The sequence below is a fragment of the Gopherus flavomarginatus genome, chromosome 11 (assembly GCF_025201925.1).
Source record: "Gopherus flavomarginatus isolate rGopFla2 chromosome 11, rGopFla2.mat.asm, whole genome shotgun sequence".
NCBI classification, from domain to species: Eukaryota; Metazoa; Chordata; order Testudines; family Testudinidae; genus Gopherus; species Gopherus flavomarginatus.
The window spans coordinates 19,469,444-19,488,080 of record NC_066627.1 but is presented as its reverse complement, the minus strand read 5'-3'; the positions used below and the strand labels follow the sequence as shown (position 1 = coordinate 19,488,080).

At 43.0% G+C, this 18,637-nt stretch overlaps 1 pseudogene; it reads right to left on the bottom strand.

Annotated features, from left to right (window-relative positions):
- Window positions 1-14,055: 14,055 nt before the first annotated feature.
- On the bottom strand, window positions 14,056-15,036 carry LOC127030959 (olfactory receptor 6F1-like; annotated as a pseudogene).
- Between the last annotated feature and the right edge of the window lie 3,601 nt (window positions 15,037-18,637).

Below are 18,637 nucleotides of genomic sequence, written 5' to 3'. Positions count from 1 at the left end.
GTGTAACCATTCCCACTCTCTTGGCCCGCCTCACCTGGTTGGCCAAGTCTTCCCCCAGTAGCATGGGGATAGGATAATTGTCATAGACTGCAAAAGTCCACATTCCTGACCAGCCTTTGTACTGGACAGGCAGTTGAGCTGTAGGCAAGTCTACAGCTTGTGACATGAAGGGGTAAATTGTAACTTTGGCCTTTGGGTTGATGAATTTGGGGTCAACGAAGGATTGGTGGATAGCTGACACTTGTGCCCCCGTGTCTCTCCACGCAGTAACCTTCTTTCCGCCCATTCTCAAATTTTCCCTTCGCTCCAAGGGTATTTGAGAGGCATCCGGGCCTGGGGATCTTTGGTGTGATGGTGGTGTAATGAATTTCCCTCGCATGGTGTTCTTGGGACAGTTGGCCTTGATATGTCCCAGTTCATTACACTTAAAGCATCTTCCATCTGATGGGTCACTGGGCCGAGGTGAGTTACTGGAGACTGGTGAGGTGGAAGAGTAGGGTGTCTGTGGCTTTACTTGGGTGGTATGTGGGGTCTTTGGCTGTCCTCGGTTGTAGGGTTTATGGTCTGTGTGCCCCCTGGGGTAATCGTTCCCCTTGACAGTAGCTTTCTTGCTTTCTGCCAGTTCCATCCATTTGGCTCCAATCTCCCCCGCCTCAGCGAGATCTTTGGGTTTTCCATCTTGTATGTACCGTGTGATGTCTTCAGGAACACCATCCAAGAACTGCTCCATTTGTATGAGGAGGTGCAGTTCTTCCAAGGTTTGAACGTTGTTTCCTGTTATCCAGGCCTCATAGTTTTTTGCAATGTAGTAGGCGTGTTTGGGAAATGACACCTCTGATTTCCACTTTTGGGTTCTGAAGCGCCGACGGGCATGATCTGGGGTTATCCCCATTCGGTATCTGGCCTTGGTTTGAAAAAGTTTATAGTCATTCATTTGCTGCTTAGGCATTTTAGCTGCCACCTCTGCTAAAGGTCCACTGAGCTGTGACCTTAATTCTACCATGTACTGGTCTTCGGGGATGCTGTACCCAAGACAGGCTCTTTCAAAATTTTCCAAGAAGGCCTCGGTGTCATCACCTGCCTTGTAGGTGGGAAATTTCCTGTGCTGTGGAGCAATAATTGGCGCCGGGTTGTTAGGGTTGGCTGGCACATGCAGCCCAGCTTTTGCCAACTCCAGTTCATGTTTTCTCTGTTTTTCCCTCTCTTCATTCTCTTTTTGTTGTTTTTTCCATTTCTTTTTGTTGTTTTTTCCATGTCTCGGCGGTGGTCCGCCTCTTTGGCTGCCTGTTCTCTTTGGTAGGCTGCCTCTCTTTCTCTCTCTCTTATTTCCATCTCTGTTTGTTTTATTTCCAGTTGTCGCCTGTGTTCAGCTTCTCTGACTTGTACTTCGGCCTCAATTTTTGCCTTAGAAGTCATGGTTCCGGTTTTCTTGTGTTGGGGTGCCCTCCGGTGTTTATCTTGAGAACTGCAGGTTCTCTGTTGCCTCCTGAAGTCTGCCTAGCAACAGTGCCTTTAGCTAATCTTCAATGTTAAGTAAACCTGAAAAACCACTTTATTTGCATGCATATAGTGCTGGTACTTGCCTCCTAATGGGAGGGCTATTGCATGACAAAAGACCCTTAACAGTCTGGTAATGGCTTCTTGCTTAACATGCAAGCCACAAACTGCGAGAGAGAGCAGAAAAAAAAAATTCTCTCTGGTTCCCTTTTAAAACCAAACTGTTTCTCTCTGCTAAAAAGCCCTTAGCAGAGAAAAGAAAAATATAATATTCCTACTGGCTTCTGGATTCTGTCTATATCCCAACCGCTGCTACACCATGTCATAACCTTAGTCCCAGATTTGGACCTTAGCGTCCAAAATATGGGGGTTAGCATGAAAACCTCCAAGCTTAGTTACCAGCTTGGACCTGGTACCTGCTGCCACCACCCAAAAATTTAGAGTGTTTTGGGGCACTCTGGTCCCCCTGAAAAACCTTCCCTGGGGACCCCAAGACCCAAATCCCTTGAGTCTCACAGCCAAGGGAAATAATCCTTTTTCCCTTCCCCACTCCAGATGCTCCTGGAGAGATACACAGACACAAGCTCTGTGAATCCAAACAGAGTGACTCCCCCTCTCCGTTCCCAGTCCTGGAAACCAAAAGCACTTTCCTATTCCCCCAGAGGGAATGCAAAATCAGGCTAGCAAATCCAACACACAGATCTCCCCCTGAATTCTTCCTCCCACCAATTCCCTGGTGAGTACAGACTCAATTCCCCTGAAATTTCCCAGTAAAGAAAACTTCAACAGGTCTTAAAAGAAAGCTTTATATTAAAAAGAAAGGAAAAATACATACAAATGGTCTCTCTGTATTAAGGTGACAAAAATACAGGGTCGATTGCTTAAAAGAATATTGAATAAACAGCCTTATTCAAAAAGAATACAAATCAAAGCACTCCAGCACTTATATTCATGCAAATACCAAAGAAAAGAAACCATATAACTTACTATCTGATCTCTTTGTCCTTACACTTAGAAACAGAAGACTAGAAAGTAGAAACTACTTCTCCAAAGCTCAGAGAAAGCAGGCAGACAGAAAACAAAGACTCAGACACAAACTTCCCTCCACCCAGAGTTGAAAAAATCCGGTTTCCTGATTGGTCCTCTGGTCAGGTGCTTCAGGTGAAAGAGACATTAACCCTTAGCTATCTGTTTATGACAGGTTGGAAGAGCTCAGAGAGGCTGGACTATGAATCGGTGACTGCATGGAACGTGGCAGGAAGGTGACCGGGTGAGAATCCAGCCAGAGGGTGGGTGAGGCTAGACAAAGAAGATCATGAGGGAGGGGCAGAACTATGTAGAGCTTTGAAGACAGTGACAAAAAGCTTCAATACGATATAATATTGGCTGGAAAGCCAAGGGAAGGACTTATAGGGGGATTACATGACCAATGTGATGCGAAAGAAAGAGGAGTTTAGGGGGTTAGTGTGCTTGTCTGGGAGGTCAGAGAGGAAGGTACTGCAGCAACCAAGAATGAAGTTATACTCATGTACACCTGGTGAAATGAAGGTCAGAATTAGAGTCTATTATAATTTAGTAAATTGTCTATAGATTCAGATTTTTCGTTGGTTCCTCACTTAGACAATTCTCAAGTCAGATTCTACAAGGAAAGCAATGGTGTTACTATGCTTTGCCCCTGTGTAAAGTTGGGCATTCAAAATGCAAGGAACCCAAAATTATAGGGTCACTTTGGAAAATGGCAAAAATTGCAGAATAGTCTCTTTTGCCATAATTTCCTTCTGGCACATCTCACAAGGTGCAATAGAATATAAATAGCATGCACTTACCCGATCAGTCCCGGGCAGTGTTCAGGGTATTGGCATCAGTTTCCTCTCCTAATTTACACGAAAATAGAAAAATAAACGAAGAAGAGAACAATTCAGGAATGAATACTAGTAGTCAATCTTTTAATGAGATCTAATTTCATTGAACAAACAGATCCGATTGAAATCAGAGCTAGTTCCAGGTAGTAGAACCAAAGCGTATTCCAGAGCTATTGGAGGTTACTGTTACCAAACCTACTGCCTGTGGGAAAGATAGAAGTCTAACATGCTGGATCTCGTTATGACCACAGGTGCAGTTTGCAGAGTATGCTCTTTATACATGAAATCATGGCATTTGGGGACAGAGTCCTTGAATTGCTCAGAGCTCTGTAACTCAGATGGGCTCATTAAATCAGCTTTACGTCTCATGGGAACTGGAAAGTTGTATTGTAAAGTTGTATTGACGTTAAATGTTTTTTAAGCACTTGTATGTTCTCTCTGTTTTCCAAGCCTTGTCCACACATAGAAATATCTCTGGGTTTAACTTCAGTTGTCTTTAAACTGAGGCCTTCTCTACACACAGACGTGCAGCATTTTCATTAAAGTGGTTTAGTTTCATTAAACTGGTTTAGTCTGACTGGTGCAAACTCCAGCTTGGACACACTTATTGCAGGGCATGAATGGCTCATTCATAAATTGTAAGGGAAGCAGGGCCCATTAATAAATCATCTCTGACCTCCTGCAGAGCACAGGGCAATGACAAGAAATCAGTCTTGATGTAAAGACTCCAAGCAATGGAGAATTCACCACATCGCTAGATAAATGGTTCCAATAATTAAGTATGCTCACTAGTAAAAAAAAAAAAAGCCTGATAGTAAGAACTTGAAGCAACATCACCAACACCCATGATTAGCTACTCTAGGCTCTTGTTTCTGTGTGAGAAACATAAGCAGAACTGGAATAATTTTCAGTGAAAAGTTTTGATTTTGACGAGTTGGCATTTTATGACTGGAAAAAAGTTTTGCAGAACAATTCTGGACCACTTCTACCCTTAATCTTCCCTTGGATAAACTAAACAGATGGAGCTTCTTAAATCTGTCACTGGAAGGCAGGTTTTCTGGGCCTTGAAATATTCTCGTAGCCCTTTTCTGAGCCCTTTCCATTTTTTTTAGCTCAAATTTGTTCCTAATTGACTTAAAATAAACCCAAAGAAGTTACTCTTAAAAGAAAATAAGAGTGTACACAATTGGGGGTTGTGCTGCTTGAAATAAATCAGATGAAATTTCCAATCCAGTACAACTCACCATATAGACAAGTCCTGATTCAGTTAAATGGGTGTAAATTCCTGGGTGAAGATGGCCTTTTCTATACACAAGAGGGGTATCACTTTAACTGTTGCCTCAGTTTGTGGAGAAGACAATGATTGAAATTCTCAAAGTTGCTTTAGGAATTTGGAAGCCCAGTTCTCAAAACTGATGGGAATCATCCAAATCTTACAGGGGCCTCTGAAAAATCTCAGTCTTCTGCATGCAAGGGATGAAACAACAGAAGAAAATACTTGAATATCATCTATGAGACTTTGGAAATACAGAAGAATCACGGTATGTCTACACTATGGGATTATTCCAATTTTACAGAAACCGATATTTGGAAACAGATTGCATAAAGTTGAGTGTACTCGGCCACACTAAGCACATTAATTCAGCGATGTGTGTCCATGTACTGAGGCTAGCGTCAAATTCTGGAGTGTTGCACTGTGGGTAGCTATCCCATAGTTCCCGCAGTCTCCCCTGCCCATTGGAATTCTGGGTTGAGATCCCAGTGCATGATGGGGCAAAAACAGTGTCGTGGGTGATTCTGGGTAAATGTCATCGGTCAATCCTCCCTCCGTGAAAGCAACAGCAGACAATCATTTCACGCCCTTTTCCCTGGATTGCCCTGGCAGACGCCATAGCATGGCAACCATGGAGCCCGTTTAGACTTTTTTCACTGTCACCGTATGTCTACTGAATGCTGCTGACAGACACGGTACTGCAGCATCCCTTGCCTTTGCAAGTTAGCAGAGACAGTTACCAGTCATATTGTACTGTCTGCTGCTTTGCAAGTTGGCAATGACAGTTACCAGTCATATTGTACCATCTGCTGCTGTCATGGGTACTCCTGGCTGGCCTCGGTGAGGTCAGCCGAGGGCGCATAGACAAAAATGGGAATGACTCCCCAGGTCATTCCCTTCTTTAAGTTTTTTCTAAAGGTAGAGTCAGTCCTGCCTAGAATATTAGGCAAGTCTACTAAAGAACCAGAGAGGCAAACAGCTGCTCTGGGTCAGAGCCCCAGACATCCTGCAGAAATGATGAGCTTCATGCCATTCTAGGGGGTGCCCCTGCAACAAACCCACCTGTTGCTTCCCTCCTCCCCCACCCCTCCTGGGCTACCGTGGCAGTTATCCCCCCATTGTGTGATGAAGTAATAAAGAATGCACGAATAAGAAACAACACTGACTTTATTGAGTCTGCAATCAGAGATAAAACAGGAGGGAGGCAGCCTCTAGCTGCTATAATATTCCAGGCAGGACTGAATCTCCATTAGACATTAAAGGGGAGGGGGAGGAGAGCACAGCCTTCAGCTGCCATGATATTCCAGGCAGGACTGAATCTCCAGGAGACAAAGCTTAAAGAAGGGAATGACTGGGAGTCATTCCAATTTTTGCCCAAGCTCCCCCAGCTGATCTCACCAAGGCCAGCCAGGAGCACTCATGGGATGATGATGACAGATACCAGTCATATTGTACCATCTTCCATGAGGAAGGCAAGGCAAGGGGATGCTGCTGTGTAGCACTGCAGCACTGCATCTGCCAGCAGCATCCAGTAGACATATAGTGACATTGAAAATAGGTGAGAAATGATTTTTTTCCCTTTTTTTTCAAGGAGGGGAGGGGGGCTGACAGCATATAACCTGAACCACCTGAGACAATGTTTTTGACCCTTCAGGCATTGGGAGCTCAGCCAAGAATGCAAATAGTTTTTAGAGAGTGCAGGAACTGTGGGATAGCTAGAGTCCTCAGTCCCCCCTTTCTCCCTCTGTGAGAGTCCATTTGATTCTTTGACTTTCTCTTATGCTTGTCTCAGCTCCTTAACTTTCACGCAGCACTGTGTTGAGTCTCTGTAGTGGCCTCTGTCCATCATAGCCTTGGAGATTTTTTCAAATGCTTTGGCATTTTGTGTTTTGGAACAGAGTTCTGATAGAATAGATTCATCTTCCCATACAGAGACCAGATTCAGTATCTCCCGTACGGTCCATGATGGAGCTCTTTTTTGATTCTGGGACTGTATGGTCAGCTGTGCTGATTGGCACTCCATGCTGGGCAAATAGGAAATTATAATTCAAAGGTTTACAGGGCTTTTCCTGTCTACTTGGCCAGTGCATCTGAGTTCAGACTGCTGTCCAGAGTGGTCACAATTGGATAGCTCCGGGAGGCCAATACTGTCAAATTGCAGCCATAGAATATCAGGGTTGGAAGGGACCTCAGGAGGCCATCTAGTCCAACCCCCTGCTCAGAGCAGGACCAATCCCCAGATAGATTTTTGCCCTAGATGGCCTCCTCAAGGATTAAACTCACAACCCTGGGTTTAGCAGGCTAATGTGCAAACCACTGAGCTATCCCTCCCCCAATCAGCCACACTAACCCTAATTTGCAATGGCAATACTGATTTCAGTGGTACTCCCCTCGTCAGGGAGGAGTACAGATATCGATATTAAGAGCCCTTTATATCAATATAAAGGGCTTCACTGTGTGGATGAGTGCAGGGTTAATGCAGTTTAATGCTGCTAAATTCAATATACACTCATAGTGTAGACCAGGCCTCAGTATCACCCTCTCATTCCTTACCATGTCACATAGGTTTTGACAAACAGTCTGTACAGCTGGTCAGAACATGTTTTTGTTTTGGGAAAATTTTGACTTTATGACCAAATCAATTATTTTTCAATTTTCAACAATCACAAATCTAAAAACTTTCAGCTGAAAATGGAACAATTTTTGGCCAAAAACTGCTGAAAACTGAAACATTTTCAAACAAAAACTGCCACCCTCTACAATTTTTGTTTTTGTTTGGGGGTTTCAATTTTCTGATGAAAAATCAATAATTTGCAAGGGAAGAATGTACTTTCCATGACAAATGTTATTTAATCAAACTCCAAGTTGTTTGGAAGAAGTTTTGATGGAAATGTTTTGACCAGCCCCAATAAACTGGTTTATCTGACTCAGCTAATTATCCATGAGTAGAATGTTCTTCATAGTCACATCTTTACATTACCCTAAGGGGTAATAGAGATGGTTGGAAAATAGCAGTCAAATGAAGTTTGGAGGAAAAGCAGCCTGAGGGTGGAACTCATGAACACTTTAGTAATATTCCATCCCCATTTTCTGACCAGATCTATTGTGCATATCAGAGGAGCCTTGGAAAGTTTCATTCACTAATGTCTGTAGAAATGGATCTGAGAACTTTCAGTGGAAGGCGCAGCAGAGATGCAATTATTTGCAAAATAAACACCATTTAAAACACTGAAAGGAAGACAAGCCACATCATTTTCTTTATTTTTGTCATTTTGTTTAAGTGATCAAATATATTGAAGTTGTGTGTCAACAGGTAGAATTTTGGACTTCGTGTTAAAGCAAAAACATCTCATTGACAAGCAGATATGAAGCATAGTGGGCCAAATCTTCAACTGGTGTAAATCAATGGCACTCTACTGATGTCACAGGGCAATGTACACCAGGCTCTACACTTGTGGTTGTTACAGTTCGTTGGAAAAGTAGGATTTTTTCTCATGACAGTTTTTACAGGAAAAATTCCCATTTGACAAATTCCACCTGGAAACTCCAGTGTGAGAAATGTTGAAAATGTGGGAAAGATTTTGTGTCACCCTGTCTCTCACACTTTACCATTTTCCAAAATTTTCCAGGTGGGAAAAGTGAAAAATGCTAATTACATGCTCAATTTACGTAACATTTGCAAGTTGGAAAACAGACAGGAAGTGCAGAAAATCCCACAGTTTTGAAACAAATAATTTCAGAAATAACAAGAAATGTTCAGGTTTTTTTTCCCAGAAGAAAAAATGGTGTTGAAATCTGGAAAAGGAACAATTTCAATGAAATATTTCTGTAAATAAAAGAGTAAAACAAAAAATTGATTAAACCCTAATTTTCCAATGCAATTTTTTTTGTTGGACATTTTTTGCCCAGCTCTGTTGTAGAGAATTAGGTTCTCATATATTATCTCATGAATGCCAAAAGTCCAATAGACATTATTGACCAAAAGTACCTTCAACCTGTTAACAGCGCTTAACCCAAGGCACCATTTAAATCGAAAGTACTTCCATGACACATGTGTAGGAAATTAGAATGACTGATCTATTGTTGCCATGACTTTTCACATATTGTTAATTAAAAAAAAACGCTTGAATTTACTGTGAATTTACTAATCAAGGTTCAAAACTAATGAGAACTAATCACAAGATGTTTGACTCAATCAACACTCATGAAAGTCAACGCTCTGCTGGAATAAGGACTTGGCTCAAACTGACCACCCTTATTCAGACTAGGGAGTGTGGCAGATCCCACCAGCTGTTCTGCTAGGGTGGAATTCTGCCCCATGCTTGGTGCCCCACTGAAGTTAAAATGCAGGATGAGGTCCTTGCTCTCCAAGTGCAATTGAAATCTATGGGATCATTTGTTTAGTGAGGCTTGGATTTTCAAATGGGCCAAAGGGAGTCAGAAATCCAATTCCTACTAAAATTTTATGGGATTGGTCACCTAATTCCTCTAGACTCCTTTGAAAATCACAGCTGTAAGTCATTATCTAATGGGCCTGAATTACCACTGCTTTGTTCCACTTTGGGCTGTGTAACTCCATCCATATTCAATGGAGTCATATAGACATAAACCTGGAGTAGCACAGTGGGGAACCAGGCCCTGAATGAGAAGTCCAGAATCTAGTCCTGTGACATCAGTGGAATTGGGACTCCCAAGCTGAGATTTTCAAAGTTACCCAAGGGATTTGGAGGCAAAATTTCCATCGCATTTGATGGGAAATGCACATCTAAATGCCTTTGGTGGCTCTGAAAATCTCATTCCCAGGCTGACCAGTGCCCCAGTGAAGGTCACCACAGAGTCTGCAAAGGGGTGCCCAAAATGCCTATTTCCTGACATTTACGACCCATCACTCTCCTCAAAACCTCTTTTACTTCCATGTTCTGCACGCTGTAGGTAATGGGGGTCAGCATGGGGGTGAAGACTCCATACAGCATGGCCACCAGCCTGTCCTGATCCAGTGATGCTGTAGAACTGATGTACTACCATGAGGTGCAAGGTGCAAGTGGAGAAGGCCTTGTGTTTGCCCTTGGCTGACTGGATGGTCCAGAGGGTTTGGATGTAGGAGAGCAGGGTGACCAGAAAGGTGCCCACATTGAATATCCCCCCTACGACGAGGGCCACCATCTCTCTGAGGTACATGGAAGTGCAGGATGAAGCCAGCAATGGGGGAATGTCACAGTAATATTGGTTGACTTTGTTGGAGTGGCAGAAAGGCAGGGGCAAGGTAGGCACTGTGTGCAGGAGGGAGCTGAGGAATCTGGTGACCCACGTTCCTGTCCGTCATCAGAACACAGAGTCTCTTGTTCCTAATGACCATGTACCGCATAGGGTTACACACGGCCATGTACCAGTTGTAGGCCATCACTGCCAGGAGGAAAACCTCCCTCCCTGCTACAGCCACCAGGAAGTTGACCTGCAACATGCAGCCAGTGAAGGAAATTATGTTGCTCTCTGACAAGAGGTTTTCCAGCATCTTGGGCATGGTAGCAGTGGGGGCAGCAGATGTCTAACAAGGAGAAGTTGTGGAGGAAGAAGTCCAGCGGGTTGTGCAGCTTAGCCTTGGTCCCTATGGCTAGGATGTTGTTCCAGTGAGGGTTATGAGGTACATCAACAGAAAGGCACCAAAAAGAGAGAAGCAAATGGCTGGGCAATTGGAAAGTCCCATAAGGACGAATTTGGCCACAATTGTCCCATTGGCCATTTCTCTGCTTGAAGAGGAGCTCTCCTGCAAGGGGGTAAAGGAAAACTATTTCATTATGTGAAACTCTGTGCATGGGAATGATGGATGGTCTTCCTGTTAAGGCAAAGGAGTGGGAGATGGAAGATCTAGGATTTCTTCCTCAGGAATGTCTCTACCTTTCTCCCCCCAATAATAAACATTCTCAGATTGATCCATTTTGGGTGGCTTTTTTGAACCAAATTGAAACGCAGTTAGACATTAAACAGTCTCCTCCTTGGCTCATGGGCATTGTAGTGTGGGTGCCTCATGCTCTCATTTTCCTTTCTGAGCTGGACTCCCTGGCTTGATTACATCTCATCTGATCTACTGCAATGGAGGCACAAATAGGGGAATCTCGACTAGGCGTAGAGAGGTTATTTGACCTCTGTAGTTGGAACTAGTGTGTCCACTGCTGGAATCCTGTGTCCAGATATCCCAATATCCCAAATATCCCAATAATGGGTATTACACCCTGGCACCCCAATATTCACCACCATCATATAATTCGGATATGTTTTGCACAAAGTATGCCCTATGAGGTATCATTATGAAAGTCTTGATCTGCTAGACATTAATATCTCATTGGATTGTGTGTGTTATCGTCATATGTGAATATACGAAGTTTGGCTATGTATGTGTTACTGAAACATTGTCAGGTTGAAAACACTCACAAACAGACTTTCAGGTACAACAGTAAAAAGGCCAAACAATGTTAATGGATTAAGAAAAGCACAGAAGCACAAGGATTACCTCAAGAACTGTGTACAATAGAAACCTCTCAGAGGCAGCACTACACAATGGGGACTGTTTGACCCAGGTCACAGAGAAAGAGCTTTCCAGAAAGTGGGAAGAAGATATAAAAGGGGAGAAATGACATCATGATGGTACCTCACTCTCCCTACAACACCACACCTGGAAACACCTGAGGAATGAAGACTGACCAGGAGGGAAGTGATGGGCCCAGGCTAAGGGATTGCTAGCCTGTGTCTGAAAACCTGGGAAACCCAAGCTGCAAAACCAAGTCAGCTTGTGCCTTAAGAGTCTGTCAGCCTGTTTATCACTCAGAATTTGCTATTTTATATCCTACCTATCTAGTGTGTTAAGATCAGTTTGCGGTTTTGTTTATTTACTAAGGTAACCTGCTTTGATCTGTTTGCTATCACTTATAATCACTTAAAATTTATCCCTTTGTAGCTAATAAAATTGGTTCTGGTTTGTCTAAAACCAGTGTGTGGAAATCGTAACCGGGGGCATAAAGTTGTTGCATATCTTCCTCCACAGTGAGGGAGGGGGTGAATTTCATGAGTTTATGCTGTACAGTTCTCTGTGCAGTGCAAGATGATATAATGTTGGGTTTACACCCCAGAGCAGGGTGTGTGCCTTAGGAGTTGGGAGGTGCCTTAGCTGAGCCTTCCCATGCAGAGCTGATTTCAGCATCTGTGTGTAGCTGCAGTTGGGTGTGTCCCTATCTGTATGTGTGCTTGAGGGGGCTTGAGAGCCTGTCACAGCAATACAGTGGAAAGGGAGCCCAGGCTGCTGAATCCGGAGGGCTTAGTGGTACCCCAGTTCCAAGTGGCACCCTGGGGAGGAACCCATCAGTACGGGCTCTTCAATCTAGTAGAGAAATGGCTAACAAGATCCAGTGACTGAAAACTTAAGCTGAAGAAATTCAGACTGGAAATAAGGTGTACATTTTTAACAGTGAGGGTAAACCACCATTGGAACAATTTGTCAAGGGTTGTGGTGGATATTCCGTCACTGACATTTTAAAATCAAGACTGGGATTTTTGTTAAAAGATCTGCTTTAATTCAAATAGGAATTACTTGGGGGAAGTTTTATGGCCTGCATTATGCAGGAGGCCAGATTAGATGACCACAGTGGTCCCTTCTGGCCTTGGAATCTGTATTTTTTAATGGTTCAACCAGAAGGCAGTCCTCATTGCATCATGGGAGATGTAGTCCAGCCCACAGAGAAGAACAAAGGAGCAAGGCATATAAACTAGAGTTCCCATGAATTATCTTGGCAGCTCAGTTGGCTGCCTGTTGATGGCAAACAGCTCTGAAATAAAATGCTTTGTCTGGGCTTGACAAACTGACATTTTCATTTTAAATCCTCCTGATCCAGAACAAAATATTTCATTCCAATTCTTCCTCAGGAAAAAAACCCTGAAAATGTTTGCCTGGAATTCCTGTGGAAAACGTTGATTCAGACAGAAGTGCATTTTCTGTTGAAAAAGTATTGTGATGGACAGTTCCCAAGCAGCTCACTCTGTTTCCTACTCTCCTCCAGCCATACAGTAGAATATCTTGTTTTCATCATAGAGTCGACTATGCAGTTCAATGACAATTACTGAAGAAAAGTTTGAGTTCCTTGGTTATAGTGGGTTATGCTGGGAAAGGAGAGAGCTGAACTCAAACTCTTCTTCAGTAATTGTCACTGAAATGCAGAGCCAAGTAAAAGGGGAGAATGGGTGACACGAGGTTGCAGGTTGTCATGTCCTACTGCCTGGATGAGAAGATGCTGGAGATGAGAGGTTTAAAAATCTGTGGAGAAAGCAATTACCAACAGAAGAGCCCCTCCCATAAACAGAGGGGAATCAAACTGCTATTTTAAGAATTTTTAAAACAAAATCTAGAGCAATATTTTTTAAATTAGGAATGGAGAGGAAGCTGCCAGGGAGAGAAGTCAATCAAAGATGTGCATTATGAAGGGTGAAGATATCTGATAAGTTGCTGAGCTGCAAACAAAATACAAACAAAACTTTGTGTGTTTTTCCATGTGCTGGAAACAATTTGTGTTTTAGCAGTTATGAAGCTTTAACTTTTTCAGTCTCTGATGTAACCAACAGGATAAAGGTTAGAGAGAACGCCTCCTTCTTCAGCTGTTTTGTGAATGGCGCCTAAGTCCCTTTTTGAATCCAGACTGGAGAAAACAAAAACAAAAAACCAAACACATCTGGGGCTGAAACTACTCAGTGAATTCACTTCATATTCATGATGAGTTTTAGGCTGAACAAAACCAGACAATAATTACTGAATGACTCTAAAAAATGAGACTGAAAAAGTTAAAGCTTCATAATTGCTAAAACACAAATTGTCTCCAGCACATGGAAAAACACACGAAGTAAATAGCCTTAAATCAAACTCTACTATGTTCTCAAGCTGCATTTTTCTTTCTTGCCGGTCTATAGCTTTCTATAATTTTCTATGGAAATATTTTTTTATCAGTTTGAGTGTGCACAGTGAAATCAACATGTACTGATATTTACAGATTAAAATCTAATGCTTCCAAGCCTATTTGTACTGTGCATAACAATTGTTATATAAAGTGGGTACAATGGGTAAATTACATTTGAATGCTGTTGCATTATGGGGTACAGCATCACAGGTGTGTTATTTTACTAGGTGAAACCCTGCTCCATTAAAGTCAAAGGAAGTTTTCCCATTCATTTCAGGAGGGTCAGGATATCACCCATTTTTTTTGACCCTGGAGAAGTCTTGATTATTTAGTTAGTAACTCCATTCTTCTTTGCCACAAGTTATCACTAGCTATTTTGAAGAAATAACTGCACAACACCAAACAGAAAGATCTGTTTCCCACATTCAGTAAATCTCCTCAGTTTATTGCCATTTCATTGACAGCTAAAACAGTGACCTAACTGTCTCTAAATTCTTGCAAAAGCCGTAAATTTACTGCCTGCTTTTTTTAGAGCCTTTTTTACCTCTTTGTTCCTCAGGCTGTAGATGAGTGGATTGACCAGGAGTGTCAGGATGGTGTAGAAGACGGAGAACACTTTGTTCAGGTCTCGCAGTATCTTAGTTTTGGGGAGGAGATAAACAATGATTAGGGTCCCATAGAAAGTTGTAACCACAATGAGGTGAGAGGAGCAGGTGGAAAAGGCCTTTTGCTGCTCGGTGGTGGAAGAGATTCTCAGGATGGAGGTGATGATACAAATGTAAGATGTTACAGTTAGCAAAGATGGGGGCAGTGAACATACACCCGACAGGACAACACCCAAAAGTTCTATCAGGCGGGTGTTGCTGCAGGAGAGGTCTATCACTGGGGTGAAGTCACAAAAGAAGTGATCAATCTTGCCAGGGCCACAGAAAGGCAGCTGTGACATCAAAGATGTTGTTATGGTAATAGGCAAAAACCCATTTATCCAAGACCCAGCTGCCAGCAGGACACAGAATCTGCCATTCATATGGGCTCCATAGTACAATGGTTTGCATATTGCTAAATACCGATCATAAGACATTGCAGCTAAGAGATAATCTTCTGTGGCTCCAGATAAACCAAACAAATAATACTGTGTAAGGTAGTCCTGGACAGAAATAGTTCTATCTCTTGTCAGGAGACTGGCCAGCAGCCTGGGCAGGATGGTGCAGGTGTAACAGGTTTCCAAGCAGGACAAGTTCCCCAGGAAGAAGTACATGGGGGTGTGCAGGTGCTGATCAGTTACAATGAGTGTAATGATTAGTACGTTCCCTACCATGGTCACAATGTAGATCACTGAAAAAAGAAAAAAGAGAAGAATTTGCAGCTCAGGGACATCCCCAAATCCTAGTAGGATGAATTCTGTAGCTGTTTTATTGCCCTAGTCTGCACTGGCCATAGGTAGTGGCTCTCTCCTGAAAGAGAACATAACAATATATTTTAAGATTAATACACCATCAGCAAATAATGCCATAAGTTTCTTTTTTTAATGTCTTCTGCTGGTCACTAGAGGAATGCAACCCGAGCTGTAAACTGGCAGACAACTCAATCTCTGTAACAAACAGATTTTTGATCTCCACTAATAGCAGCGTAAAGACACTGTTCTGTATGGACACTGAATTTATGACATGAAATATCAGGCTAGGTATTCACGTGGTATAGAAGTACAGGTTATATCAGCATGAAGAATGGCATGGAAAGCACTGGAAGTCCTGTGCAATGCACAACAACAATCTTTTATTTTATTTTATTTTTGTGTCGGCTTTAAAAAAATTGGTCAGCTTCATGGGGCTGCATGAATTTGTCATGTTCTAGAACAAGAGTCCTCAAACTGGGGGTCGTGACCCCTCAAGGGGTCACAAGGGTATTATGTGGGCAATTGCAAGCTGTCAGCCTTCACCCCCAAACTCCGCTTTGCCTCCAACATTTGTAATAGTGTTAATTTTTTTTAAAATGTTATTTTAATTTATAAGGGGGATTTCACTCGGAGGCTTGCTGTGTGAAAGGGCTCACCAATACAAACATTTGAGAACCAGAACATTAAAATATTTGGAAAGCCCATTCAATGTATTCTCTGCAATGGCCTTTTGTTTGATCCCACCCCATGCTGCCCTGGTCTGCGGAAGGCAAGCCACGAGCAGCAAACCATGATTTTAAAGGACCGAGCATTTACATGGTGAACTGGAATGGCCAGAGTTACATTATCAAGAACTCAAAAACAAACCAAAGATAAAATTCAGAGGTTTGAAAAGGAAAATTCCCCTGCCTTAGCATATAGGACAATTTAATAGTTAATTAAATGGGTGGGTTAGAAGAAAGCAGCGTGTGCATGTAATAGTTGGAGACAGGTTACTGCACTGGGTGGATCAATGATCTCATATCATCTAGCCATTCCTATGATTTCAAACTATACTCTTTAGGCTGAGATTTCCGAATGTGCCTTGGGGAGTGGGGTGCACAGTAAAGAGGCTATGCAAAGCTCAGCCTATACAGCTAAACCATTGTTAACATCTATCTAGCACTACATTTCCCAACAGCACAAGGAGGCAGATCCCTTCTGAAAAATAAAACACAGCAGTGAGCAAAGAGGATGGACTTTATCAGCTGCTCACTCATGCGCATCTGCAATTCTGATTTAACTGAAAAGAGGAATGAAGGTTGATTCACCTCTAAAATGGGTCTATTTCAAGCTGGAATCATTTGATAGGACTCCTTTCTTCAGGATGGAGGTTCTACTGTCTGTCTTCTCTTGTCATCTCTCCATGCAGCTGATTTCCTTCAACAGGCAGATTCCAGTCTGGATGTCCTAGTTCTGCTGCCTGTTTGGTGTATGTTGTGCCTTGTATAAAAGTGGCCATCTCTGGTGTCTCATTATTTACCCGTCTTGCAAGAAGGTGAAATCTCCTGGGACACTTCTGCAGATGGAATTTTAAATCCATGTCTAGGACAACTGGGACATTGTTAAGAATGTCAAACTCTTAACCTCAAAGGCAACAAGTTGAAGCAGGTAGAACTTCTAACCTCAAAGAAACTCTTCTCCATTTTCTCTGTCTTTACCATATATATTAAATGCCCCCAAACTTTGTGAAAGCAGAATGACTGAAATCGTTAAACCTAAGCCTCTGAAAACCAGGTAGTGGTGAATTAAAATACACCTGTGTCACTGCAACACGACTTTAACTCCGATTCCTGGAGCGGGCAATAGCCATCGCATCTGAGTCAGTAGCGGGAGTGCAAATATTAAACCATAAGAACATAAGATCTAACGGAAGTGGGGGATTTTCTATCTCCTGATGTCTCCAGATCAAGACCAGAATATAATTTCATCAAACATAAGTTACTGGACTCAATGCAAAAGCAACTGGAGAAATTCTCTAGTTTGTTATACAGGATCTGTTGGTTCCCTCTGACTCTGAAATCTACGAACTCATAATCAAGAGATATAAGGAAAGGCTAAGAGAATAGGATGTTGTTGGAGTGTGTCCAACAGATTTGAATTCCAGCCTTTGTCTGTGTGTGCTCCAAGTGGTTCACTGCATGAGGCGTAGCTGTGTTGAGCTGTGGAGGGATCAGCTGAAGCAGCTTGTGATCAGATCTGTTGCTGTGATATGAGGCTGCGCTTTGAGAAATCGACGGCTCATTGCAGAACTGAGTCCTGTTGGAGGGGCCAGTGGAACTGTGCGGACCAGGCTCATGCACAGGGGAGAGGAATAGTTGATCAACACCTCCAGAGAAGCAGGGCCCCCAGATCCCAACTGGGGCTGGGGAAGCTGCTGCCCTATTCCCCTCTTTGTCTGAGGCGTGTCCCTCTCTGTCTCCTGGCCGTTGCCCTGAGCGATGGCTCTGCGAATAAGAGGTGTCTCTCCTTACTCCTCCCATCCTCATACCACCCAGCTGGACAGAAGCAGGGGAGAGGAGGGGTAAAGAATGGCAGCTTCAAGTTGGATAGGGGACTGTGGAGCTGACAAGCCCCTCCCCCTGCCATCCACGCCCATGTCCCCCTTCCAGTGTTTCTCCCTTCCCCTGGCCCGACACACCCTCTCCCACCATCAACCCTCTCCTTGACACACCTTACCCCACCATCAATCCTCTCCTATCTCCATTTATCCACGAGTCATAGAGTTCAAGGCCAGAATGGACCATAGGGACCATTAGAAGCTCTAGTCTGGCTCCCATATAGCAATGGCCATTGCATGTCACCTGGCTACCCATGTTTTGGACCCAATAACTCCTGTTTGGCTAAAGCATCTTCCAGAATGGCTAGTCTGGGTCCGAAGATATCAAGAGATGGGGAACCCACCACTGGTTTGTTCCAATGGTGTTGTAACTATAAAGGGAAGGGTAAAAACCCTCCTGTATAAAATACTATAAAATCCCTCCTGGCCAGAGGCACCAAAATCCTTTTACCTGTAAAGGGTTAAGAAGCTCAGGTAACCTGGCTGACACCTGACCCAAAGGACCAATAAGGGGACAAGACACTTTCAAATTTTTTGGGGGGGATCCTTTTGTTTGTGCTCTTTGTTTTGGTAGTGTTCTCTCTTGGGACTAAGAGGGACCAGATATCAATCCAGGCTCTCCAAATCTTTCTGAACCAGTCTCTCACAATTCAAACTTGTAAGTAACAGCCAGGCAAGGCATGTTAGAGTATCTTTGTTTTCTCAACTTGTGAATTTTACCTTTACTAGAGAGAGGTATTCCTCTTTTGTTGTAACTTTAAAACTAAGTCTAGAGGGGGTTCCTCTGGGCTCTCTGAATCTGATTATCCTGTAAAGTTATTTTCCATCATGATTTTACAGAGATGGTTTTTACATTTTCTTTTTAATAAAATCCTTCTTTTAAGAACCTCACTGATTTTTCCATTGTCCAAAGACCCAGGGGTTTGTGTCTTTGATCACTTTGTAACCAATTGGTTAGGATACTATTCTTAATCCTCCTCAGGAAAGAGAGTGTAAGAGCTTGTGGGGATATTTTGGGTTTCATTTATTAAGTTTAAAGTTCAAACCTAAAATGCAGATGACATCTTCCCTCCA